Source organism: Schistocerca serialis, chromosome 3, assembly GCF_023864345.2.
Source record: "Schistocerca serialis cubense isolate TAMUIC-IGC-003099 chromosome 3, iqSchSeri2.2, whole genome shotgun sequence".
NCBI classification, from domain to species: Eukaryota; Metazoa; Arthropoda; class Insecta; order Orthoptera; family Acrididae; genus Schistocerca; species Schistocerca serialis.
This window is the reverse complement of record NC_064640.1, coordinates 396,757,014-396,769,699: the sequence shown is the minus strand read 5'-3', so window position 1 is coordinate 396,769,699 and position 12,686 is coordinate 396,757,014. Positions and strand designations below refer to the sequence as shown.

The 12,686-nt window shown below is 41.8% G+C and overlaps 1 pseudogene; it reads right to left on the bottom strand.

Moving 5' to 3' along the window:
• Positions 1–4,148: 4,148 nt before the first annotated feature.
• On the bottom strand, positions 4,149–4,266 carry LOC126471754 (5S ribosomal RNA; annotated as a pseudogene).
• Positions 4,267–12,686: the final 8,420 nt, after the last annotated feature.

The window sequence follows — 12,686 nt, the reverse complement described above, 5'->3', positions numbered from 1 at the left end:
CTTGTGGCTCTAGAGCACAAGCACAGTTTGAATCGCGACAGTTATTTACATTAAAACTACCGATAATGATAACATTTAGTACGCAAATTTCGTTTGAATACCATATACGGGAGAGCGTATTCAGCACAAGCAGTTTTTTTATCGCCAGTGACTTGATAAGTATTAAGTGTATCCCATAAATTTAACACCCATCTGAATTTTTCGTCCTATTTGTTTTCAGCACTACTCCCAATTTCTTGGATGAAGATTCCTGAGCCCTACCTGCGGACCTTAGGCGTAGGAAGCCTCAAAGCAACAGAGATGGATAGAAGGGTGAAACAGGGCGGCACGGAGGTGAGCGAAATTTATGTCGTGTGCTTCTCCGACACCTTTCCAGATAGTTCAAAGGTCGCTACGCTGGTAGCTACAAAAAAAGAACACCGGACCTGGAACTTACGTCCATTGACTGAGATGGTCAAGCATCTGCCTGAAATAGCGAATATTTAGAATAGGCATGGTCATATCGTTAACCACAGGTTTCACGACTCAAGTTTGTGACAGGGAATTCACGTAACCCCGCTTGCAATTTTTGTTATAGAACTGGTTAAAACTAAAACTCTAATACAGTTTTTGTTGGCTGATCATGTTACCACAGTCGAACAGACGCTGCTCTGCGATAATTATTAACAATAAATTGCGTTAGTAACTATGTGCGTGTTGTAATTACTTGAAAAAAGAAGCCTTCGATTATTTGTAAACTAGATAGGCTATTGTAATTCTCTCCAGCCACCAAGCTGCTTTGATATAATCGACTGCTTCTGACCAAAAGCTCTTGGTTTCTTTAACTTAAAGTTTCACATATTAATAATTACTTCTGGAGCAGCATAACGTGTACACTTTGTCCACAAAATCAGAGTGTGTGAATTTTTTTTATTATTTTCATTTAAGTCATTTTTACATGTAATTATCCAGTCAATTGCAATCACATAATTCATGTTTTGCTTTTGGTTTTGTTTTTAGATATTGTGCCCAACGTTGCCAACAATTATTGACAGTAAGAGCCACCATTGTTTCGCAGAGAGATAATACCACCAAACTTAATACGAAAACATGGTTTCAGAAACAGTCTATTGAAGTAACAGAACTGTGTCAACAGAAGCAGGAGCTCAGATACATTCGCAATAAATCTATCATAAACAGTGAAACAGTGCGTAATGCAAATACAGTCCATACAGTTGTGAAAACGTGGAAACTGCTACCACGAGCAACAAGACGATCTATTATATTAAAAAATCAGCTCTACTACAGAAGACAGACAGCGACATGGACAACAACATGCACTATGAAGTAAAGTTAAGGGAAACTCACTGATGGTGCAACGTCACCGTTCAGTTAAAATAAAAACCAATTTTAAGAAGGGGCAAGGCAAGAACAGATCATATATTAAACGAAACAGATAGATTGGCTCTGTTAGTGGAATTAACCAAATTCAAAGTAAGTAAATACCTCATCACCAAATACTAACAGTGCGGAGAATGGACAAAATACGTCTTACCAAATTAGCATTAACCTATACACCAGCCGGTAGAAGAAACAGACCGAGGTTTTGTAACGATATAAGAGATTTGACACTTCACCTTGTACTGCTCTGAAATTTTGAGAAAAAATTACTTTCGTATCTTTTGAGTAAGTGGTTTCCCTGAACTTAAATAAGTGTTTCTGTTAATTTATTTAATAAACACAAAACAAAAATTACGAAGAGCACATGCCATCCTGCAGATTACAGTTCTTCTGTGAGCAACCGTATGTGTGCCAACTGGTGACAAGATACAGCGCTACAAAGATAGGCATCACCTGCTGTGCGTAGCCAGTAGATGACTTAGAACAACAATGCCAAGTGAAATGTATTGGTAGTGACTGAATGTTGGAAGCAAATGTACCTTGACAGCAATATTAGGTTACAGCCTTCTGCATGGAAAAAAATCACGTAATCATCTTAGCGGGGGAATTTAAGGTGGTAAATCATACGTATAATATAGTAGCACTTAAATTAAATTTTAAAATATCGTCTCGCCAGTTTAAACGCACTTTTCAGTTACCTACGTTACTTTACACATTTTACGAGCACGTCTTGGAGTACTTCATTTTAGCTGGCGCTGTTCATAACGCATCTATTGTGATAACTTTCTTGTGTAAACTTTCGTTTTCATTAGTGCCACTCAGACTGAAAACTAATAGAGCAAGATACCGATACCTTGATAGCATGTCGATGAGCTCGATCACTGAATATTATATTAAGTAAGAGCACGTGCTGAAAAGTGATGCCTTCGAATTTTTTATTCTGTTCTCAATATTGGCTGCGGTGTTACATGTCTTGCATATCACTTCGTCGGCTTTCCTGCTTCGCTGTCACAAGTAGCAGCCCTCTGACGCCAGCGAGCTCCGAATTTTAGCGTGCAACATAGCGGTATATAACGGAACTGTGACGTCGCGTGAGAAACAGCGTGCTGTAATGTAGTTTCTGAAAGCATGAATTCGAGTAGTTCGTCCACACATGGAGCAAACTCTCCGACAGCATGACAATATCAGACCACAAACGAGCGCTGTGACTTCTGCAACAATCCGACGCCTCTGGTTTTGGGTTCAGTGTCATCGATCATCCCCCGTACAGTCCCGACTTGGCCACATCCGATTTTCATCTGTTTCGAAAACTTAGAGAACACCTTCGAGGACTTGACTTTGACAGTGATGAAGCGGTGCAAGTAGAGGTGACACTGAGGTTCCGACACCAAGTCAAACATACTACAGCAGTTTGCTTAAGAGCCATTACTGACGTCGAGGGGCGGCACCTCGGGCCGCATATTACGATATTATTATTAATAGGTAACACACATAAATTAGTACGTTTTGCGCCCCTCGTACATTAGCTATAGTAAGAGCGCGTTAAGGGGGGTAGGACGTCAAACGAGCCGACTTGGAACTTTAGAGGCACCACAGGACATTTTAATTTCCACTGTCTATACTTTTACAAGTAAATTCATAAAACTTTCTCAGCATGACCAGGAAGGATTCAGGATTCACACTCGTAGGAGCGGAAGTTCAAAAACATAACAAAATAATTTTTTTTAGATGTGAAATTTCATTTTTTCACTTACTATTGGCTGCCTTTGTTGCTATAGGTACACTTTTCTTCATAAGTAAGAGAGACTGTTTGATGAATTTTGCGCAGCATACAAACCATACTTACAGGTGTCTCAAACTCTAGAATCTATTTAATTTATGAAAAAATGAATGAGCTGTTACGTTTTAAACTTTATGTTTAGAAAAAAATCAAATTTTGTAGTTAATTATCTCCATTTTTACCACAGTTTTTAATAGATTTGGAAAATTCTGGAGTTTCATACACCTGTAAGTATGGTTTGTATGCTGTGCAAAATTCTTACTTGTGAAGAAAAATGTACCTATAGCAACAAATGCATCCAACAGTAAGTGAGAAAATGATGAAATTTCATATCTAAAAAAAAAAATTATTTTGTTATGTTTTTGCACTTCCACTGCTGTGAGTGTGAATCCTGAATCATTCCTGGTCATGCTGACAAAGTTTTATGAGTTCATTTCTAAAAGTATAGACAGTAGGGGAAAAAAAGTCCTGTGGTGCCTCTCCTGCTCCAAGTCGGCCCGTTTGACGTCTTCCCCCCCTTAAGATGGCCGGCAAGTTCAAAGCACTGATCGTTATGAGGCGGCGCCACTCGGAGCGCTTCGTGTCGACTGTCCTCTGTTTCAGATTCCTGCCACCCTAAGCGACTCCACATTTGTGACAATGTAATTACCTGATAAAGTCTTGTTATTTTGTCTGTGTAAGCCGTTGGTTAACTACTTGTACTTATACTTAAAGGCATTATGCAATACGCGATATGGTCACAAATGTTTACTAAATGTTGTGTATGTCAGTTTCCTTCTACTCACTGCGTTGAATTACAACAACAGTCTTCAGGCCACAAGAGGCCCATCGGGACCATCCGACCGCCGTGTCATCCTCATTGAGGATACGGATAGGAGGAGCGTGTGGTCAGCACACCGCTCTCCCGGTCGTTATGAAGGTTTTCTGTGACCTATTCGGTCGAATAGCTCCTCAAATGGCATCGAGAGGCTGAGTGCACCCCGAAAAATGGCAACAGCGCATGGCGGCCAGGATGGTCACCCATCCAAGTGCCGGCCACGCCCAACAGCGCTTAACTTCGGTGATCTCACTGGAACCAGTGTATCCACTGCGGCAAGGCCGTTGCCTGACTTACAACAGCTTTAATTTAATTCCATGCTACAATGAAGCACCGTATGTCCGTAGCTCGTGGTCGTGCGGTAGCGTTCTCGCTTCCCACGCCCGGGTTCCCGGGTTCGAGTCCCGGCGGGGTCAGGGATTTTCTCTGCCTCGTGATGACTGGGTGTTGTGTGATGTCCTTAGGTTAGTTAGGTTTAAGTAGTTCTAAGTTCTAGGGGACTGATGACCATAGATGTTAAGTCCCATAGTGCTCAGAGCCATTTGAACCATTTTGAAGCGCCGTACTTGACAGATAACCGTCACTGTAATCGTCTTCACGAATCTAAGTTACTTCCGAATCAACATTTATACCGTAGAAGCCGATCGGTACGAGTCGAGTACGCCCGTGACGTACCAGTGCTGGAAGACAAACAATAAAACAATCCCTTTCGCATATCCTATAAATTCGCTTTGGCCGCTCTACTTACCCCTCTGTCACTGAAGCAAACGGCCAACTGTACTTATGTCACGGAGGAATTCACCGACATCAATCAAAATTAAGCACATCTTAAAATATTACTCTCTCCGCAAGGATTTTTGTTTGTCACTCAGCATGAAATCTACACTTTTAAGAAACTCTTAACGTTAGGATAGTTGACGTTTTTGGATTCTGCTGTTAGTTGCTAGATGCATATTATTACAAAATACGGCTGAGAACCACGGGCTGCACGAATACTTCATTCGCGCTGCATGCGCAGTTTGATGACCACTGTTTTACAGTGACGGTATAAAGAAGCTGGTATTTGGTTGGGAGAAATGTGTTCGTCGCCAGGGTGAATACTTTGAGAAATATATATGTAGACATAGAGAATAAAGATGTGGAATCTTAATAAGATTAGTTTTATTTAAAAAGCTTTAAGAGTTTCGCATAAAAATTTGGGAGACATTACTTTCCAGCACGCCCTCGTATTAATTTCGTAAAGATTGACTCCTGTCTTCGAGCTCCTCTTAGGGCTTCATTGCACAACAAGAATCGATTAATCACTCCACTATGAAACTGGGTTCTAATCGTCTTTCATTTGATAAGTGAAAATTAAATTTCAGTAGGAAAGCCGGCGACACACGTGGAAATATGTAAGTGAAAACGTAATTTTTCAGTCGATTTTAAAGAGTCATAGATAACAAACGTTATTTTCGTGAACAGTTTGCTGTGCACTGTTTAAAGATATAACCTCTCTCTATTTATTGGTAGATATTGGTTGTTTCCTGGCCAGTTGTTTCGTTGAAATAATGGCGGATGTAGATTGTTGCGGATGTAGATTGCGTTGAAACGAATGTAAAATGCAAAAAGAAGAAATGCAGTCTCTGCTGTCGTATTATATAAAATGTTGTGACACATATGTTACTTCTTTGTGCTCGTAATGAAACATAAAACGTTAATACCTCTGTTTGATTTATTTAGTTTCTATTCTCGTGCACCGTGTTCTCGTTGATGCTATGTTACCATAAATCTCAGCTATTATTTTGCCTCTGATTGTCGTCGTGCGTACTTCAGGGTTTCTGTCTGATGGGTAACAAACGTGCTGCCATTCGTCGTCGTGCTCTCGTGTTAGACGGTCGTCATGATACAATTTTTGTTGTCTTTTATTTGCGTCAAATCATACATCATTTACTGAAGTGTAGGATGTCCATAGTCTTCTATGCTCGCCCGTATTTTCAGGCCTAAGCAGAGCAGAGCGCGTTGTTTCCGTATCACAATCAGTAAAGAGAAATTCTGAATTTTTCGGCACACTCTAAAGTACGGTGAAACGAAGTTCAAGAGGATATCGAGGAATTTCAAGCTTTTTTTTCCCCCAGAAAAAGAATTCTTTCAGGCGACAGAAGTTTGTATTGAGCGAGTGTGCAGGGACTCCACGACTTCCGTCGTTTCAAACCGTAACAGGCATTTTGGAAAGTTGAAAATTGTGATGGAAGTCTTCCCTAATATGAGTTATGGCGTGTTATTCGGAAACTCAACTACAGATACAAGACGACCAGCAAAAAGCCCATGCTGATGTTAAATAAGCGAGTACCAGAGAGAGAAGAGAGATGAGTTCTCCCCGGAAATAAAACATTTGCAAAAGACTGCATGGAGGATTTATAACACTGATGAGACTTAGTGTGTTAACAGGAACAAAAAATACTTTATGCAAATGGAGAGATGAAGAGAAAGTGTACAAGAACGGAGTGGCTGGAAAGATGAAATTCAAATATCACCCAGCTCTGGAAAGAGAATAATAATGCGCTACGTTCGCAACGAAAATGGGTTCGTGCAGAATGATGACTTCTGATTTATTGGGCAAAAGGCGGTGCAGACTCAGAGACGCTAGAAAATATGAAGGGTGGTTCAGGAACGTTCTCGGAAATTTAGTTACCCTGTAAATCTGACTTCGTTATATATCAGGCTAAATACGGATATCGCAAAAACATGGAACCAGGTTTCTACAACTGAATGGCTGGAAAAGAAGAGCGTAGACACTCCGTTTAATTTGTGGAATTCCAACACTGCTTAGGCGCAAGGACCAGCAACTTTATTCAATCTTACTATTTGTTTAATTTTCTATGTTAGTTGCGTTCACATTTGAGTAAATGGTGACTACTTTGAACGCATGTGTTCATTTTCAACAATTACGTATTTTCAAATTACATCTTTTTTTCAATACGCAGATCACAAAATATTTAATTACATAAAAAGTTTTCTAGAATGATTCATTACAATGGTTATAACACACCGTTATTGCTACGTCTTACTTGGAATTCACTAAAGAAGATCTATTGGAAAACGCAAGAATGCAAGAACAAAGGAAGATTAGGGTTTAACGTCCCGTCGACATCTAGGCCATTAGAGACAGAGCACAAACTCGAAATATATCACGGATGGGCAAGGGAGTCGGCTATGCCCTTTCAAATGAATCAGCCATGTATCTGCCTGGGGAGATTTAGGGAACGGAAAACCTTATTTAACGTCGGTTCATCACTTGGAACCGTAAAGAAAACGGCAATCCATGTAGTGTCACCACATCACCTCTCCTCCTAAGAAAAAGTTCAAATCCACACCATCTGCCACTCAAATCATGGCGTCATCGTCTGGAACTCTGAAAGGGGTTATTCTGTTTGATGTCCACCCTCATGGTGCAACGATCAACTCGGAAGTATATTGCGCTACCCTCAAGAAACTGAAGCATGTTCGTCACCACAAAAATGCAAACGAATTCTCCTTTTCAACGACAGCGCAAGGCCTCACAGAAGTCTGCGCACCCGAGAGCAGCTCACTAAACTTCACTGGACCGTTCTTCCTAATCTATCCCACAGCGCGGATCTCACGCGTTTCGACATCCATCTGCTTTGCCAAATGAAGAATGCACTCCGCGGGAAGCAGTTCGTGGATGATGAGGAGATTATGCTGAAAAATATGGTATTGGAACCAAAAGAGTGGTGTATTGAAATCTTGAATAAAACCAATCTGCTTTCAGAAAAAAGGATTGCATTACTTATTGAATGCCCCTGGGTGTTACATTTCTATGGTTGCCTGAGCCGCGCTGCGGAATCGACTCGATTGAACTTAGCCGGACGTAATACACTCCTGGAAATTGAAATAAGAACACCGTGAATTCATTGTCCCAGGAAGGGGAAACTTTATTGACACATTCCTGGGGTCAGATACATCACATGATCACACTGACAGACCCACAGGCACATAGACACAGGCAACAGAGCATGCACAATGTCGGCACTAGTACAGTGTATATCCACCTTTCGCAGCAATGCAGGCTGCTATTCTCCCATGGAGACGATCGTAGAGATGCTGGATGTAGTCCTGTGGAACGGCTTGCCATGCCATTTCCACCTGGCGCCTCAGTTGGACCAGCGTTCGTGCTGGACGTGCAGACCGCGTGAGACGACGCTTCATCCAGTCCCAAACATGCTCAATGGGGGACAGATCCGGAGATCTTGCTAGCCAGGGTAGTTGACTTACACCTTCTAGAGCACGTTGGGTGGCACGGGATACATGCGGACATGCATTGTCCTGTTGGAACAGCAAGTTCCCTTGTCGTTCTAGGAATGGTAGAACGATGGGTTCGATGACGGTTTGGATGTACCGTGCACTATTCAGTGTCCCCTCGACGATCACCAGTGGTGTACGGCCAGTGTAGGAGATCGCTCCCCACACCATGATGCCGGGTGTTGGCCCTGTGTGCCTCGGTCGTATGCAGTCCTGATTGTGGCGCTCACCTGCACGGCGCCAAACACGCATACGACCATCATTGTCACCAAGGCAGAAGCGACTCTCATCGCTGAAGACGACACGTCTCCATTCGTCCCTCCATTCACGCCAGTCGCGACACCACTGGAGGCGGGCTGCACGATGTTGGGGCGTGAGCGGAAGACGGCCTAACGGTGTGCGGGACCGTAGCCCAGGTTCATGGAGACGGTTGCGAATGGTCCTCGCCGATACCCCAGGAGCAACAGTGTCCCTAATTTGCTGGGAAGTGGCGGTGCGGTCCCCTACGGCACTGCGTAGGATCCTACGGTCTTGGCGTGCATCCGTGCGTCACTGCTGTCCGGTCCCAGGTCGACGGGCACGTGCACCTTCCGCCGACCACTGGCGACAACATCGATGTACCGTGGAGACCTCACGCCCCACGTGTTGAGCAATTCGGCGGTACGTCCACCCGGCCTCCCGCATGCCCACTATACGCCCTCGCTCAAAGTCCGTCAACTGCACATACGGTTCACGTCCACGCTGTCACGGCATGCTACCAGTGTTAAAGACTGCGATGGAGCTCCGTATGCCACGGCAAACTGGCTGACACTGACGACGGCGGTGCACAAATGCTGCGCAGCTAGCGCCATTCGACGGCCAACACCGCGGTTCCTGGTGTGTCCGCTGTGCCGTGCGTGTGATCATTGCTTGTACAGCCCTCTCGCAGTGTCCGGAGCAAGTATGGTGGGTCTGACACACCGGTGTCAATGTGTTCTTTTTTCCATTTCCAGGAGTGTATAAAGAACAACGAAGCGAAAGAGAACAGTATTTTTTAAGACAACCGATACTCCACTGCTGTGCCACTTCGCTCTCCAACGTGTCTGGAGAAGTCAGTGAGTCATGTGCACAAACTCGAAAACGTGCACAAATAGATCGTTGTCGATTCAAGCAAAAAATAATATTACAGTGATATCTCGGTTAATAGCGAAAACGATTAAGGTGGTGCTATATAATTCTGTCCTTTAAAATGTATTCCAGCATATCATAGTTTGATTTCTCATTTGCTGTTACAAACACACAACACATTTCATAGTTCATTTATTGAGAGGTCCTTGCCTGTAGAAGGTTCATTGAAAAATTTTCTATTTTACTGTTCCTTAACAGCTTAGATGCTTGTTCTCTAGATGTAACGGCCACTGAACGTTGCATTGCTGTACTGAGAATCTAAAACAAAGTTGCCATTCTTCGCGGTGGAAACAGCGCTTATCTTGGATCACAACAGTGGCTGGGAACTGGTATAACTGTGTCCGGAAACAGCTTCGCATGGAACTCACGTACTAAACGTATGTGCTTTACAAACTCATAGCTCATAAACATATTAATTATTCACCTATAATTTCATGTGACACAGCCAATCAAGATTGAAGTTTAACAGCCCTGTTTACTCCACCGTAATAACCTTAATGGTAAGCTCAAACGCAGCGTCTTGCGTCTACCACTATTGCGATGAAGTGGCTTACACAAAAATAAGGAACATTTTCTGTTAAACATTTTTAAATTTTGCATAGAAACTGTTCACGTAAGTAAAGTCTGGATACCGCTACACTTCAAACCTGACACTCTCAAAGACAGGCTCGAAAAATCACGCTTTCTCGTAAATGTTTTCACTACTCCCTTTACAACAAAGAATAGTACTCACATAGTGGACAGTTATACAATGCCCGAAACGCTTAACAACGGTCGTCATGGGAAGCAGCCGGAAGAGGAACTCTAAGAGAGGGAACAGTCATTACGAAATGGACAATTTATATTTGACCTCTGATGTGTGCAGGTGACCGGCGCTTTGAAACAACTCTCTTGGAGCCAAAGTAAGTTTCCCACTACAAGTGACAACCGACATTATAAATTTCTATACACGTGAGCAGTGTAAGAAGACTTCCTTTGATAACAGACTCAATTACATTACGAAATCGTGATACACATATCGCATCGGTCTATGTGCAACATTATTCTTCTCTTTTTATGCTACCGCAGACAGTCAGCTCAACGCTGCAACCTCATTTGATAGATAAATCATCTGTTTGCACTAACGGTCATTCATCTGAGCCGTACGTGCCAGCTTCAAGCAGCTGTATCTGCGAGCCCATCAGAATCGAGAACATTTTAGCTCTATGTTGTCCATACAGGCGCCGCCCGTAATACCTGTGAGGCTGTGATACTCATTCCTGGAGCTCCTAACACAAAGTCAGTAAAACTGGTGCAAAGCAGTCATAAGTCACTGGCTATACTTAATGTACACAGGCAACTGCATGGCCCTCAACATCAAAAAGTTCTCGTTTATGCACTTATTACACATGTCATGATACTTAAACAAAGCGAAAATTAACTGTTTTTTAAATATTTTTACTGACGTGTATATATTTTCCGTGTACTATTAGTCAAGAGAGAGTAGAAACAGCAGAATAATTTTTTTCACTTTATGTCGTGTTTTCAGTACTGCATGCAGTACGTATATGACTTGAATCTGGAACACATGTGTAATGCTTTTCTGTAACATGTAAAATTCTGAAAGCCATCTCTAAGGCTGTTAGTTATATTATCTTTATTCTCTGTAAAAGAAGCAAGAAAGTAGAAGATAGTGGACAATCGGATTGTACTCATTCAGCTCAAGCTTCATCGAAGTTAAGACATGTACCAGTAAAGTAAAATTATAATAAGGTCTAGAGTGGATCCGCACAAAATGGACTGTGTAAGAAATAGTATTAATGGACTGATAAGAGACAGCATACTGTACCTATAAGCAGGCAGGATTCAAGTCGCATACCTTTGATGTTAACTATATGATACAACAAAAGTAATATAGCGTGCAGTTATGATGGGCATTATTGATGTAATAGAGTTGTTTTAGTTCCTCTAATTTCGAAAATTCCTTTTGTTTGCAGTAAATTAACAGTGTGAAATGGCGAAGAACGCTCGGGACTGTTACATATGTATGATTTTACATAAACCACAATGCTTCTCTTTAGTGGGACATTGATATTACTGTTTATATTTTAACTTTAAAGAATAGATGCAAATGTATGTATTAATCTTATGATACAGAAGTTCCGCATATGACGGACACCATATTCAAAATTAAATAATGGAGCGAACTCCTATGCGCGGCGTTAGAACTGCTCTCCATCACGTAGAGCAGCTATTTGCAGGAAAGAGGTAGGAAATAAAAATCTTTAGTCTTAAAAAATTTCACGCTCTGACATCCAATCAAATTTTAAGACGCCTTCGAAAGCAGACAAACTAAATTAAACTGTGGGTTAATTAAAAACTGTGTTGCAAGCGAAATCAATCAACTGCTAAGTTCGTGTACAGTGAACAAGATTAGCATGTTTCTTTTTTAAATTTTTTTTCGAAGTCTCACTCGCAGCCACTTTACGTTTAATGAGACTGGGAATTAAGGAAAGTTAACTATTAAAAACAATTCACCCTGTTATCGACATATTAACAGCACTAAGTAAAATTGTCAGACTCAAGTATTGCCATAGGCAAGTGATAGGCACATCATTGAATTTATTATCTTCCTATCTGCGTTGTGTCTTTTGTGTTGTCGTCTACAGTTGTGTGCCGGTGTTATATGTGGTCGTCTTTAGATTCAGCATCCTTTACCAGAGTCTCTTTGATTTACGGCGCGACTGCTACGGTCGCAGGTTCGAATCCTGCCTCGGGCATGGATGTGTGTGATGTCCTTAGGTTAGTTAGGTTTAAGTAGTTCTAAGTTCTAGGGGACTGATGACCACAGCTGTTAACTCCCATAGTGCTCAGAGCCATTTGAACCATTTTTTTTTATTTACGAATTTAAAACGGTAAGTCTTATTGTTAGCGCATCTCTACCTACAACGGATAATGAACAAGAATTTCAGGTAGGTGAAACATTACACGTGAAAATGGAAGTAAGACACGCAACATTTTTAAGTGCAGCTTCACCAGCAGAAAATGTCAACATACATTCGCAACATGACGGTGGACCCTTAGTACTATTTGTAGAAAGTAAGACAGAAACCTTATGCCTCATGTACGGTATACTGCAAGAAAAGCTGCTTTTTACTGAAAGTGAATCCTTGAGCAAACAAACTATCAACATTATGACACTGCGAAGGCGCCCGCAAATTGTGAACTTGCATATAGTAACATGTGAAATGCAATAATGTG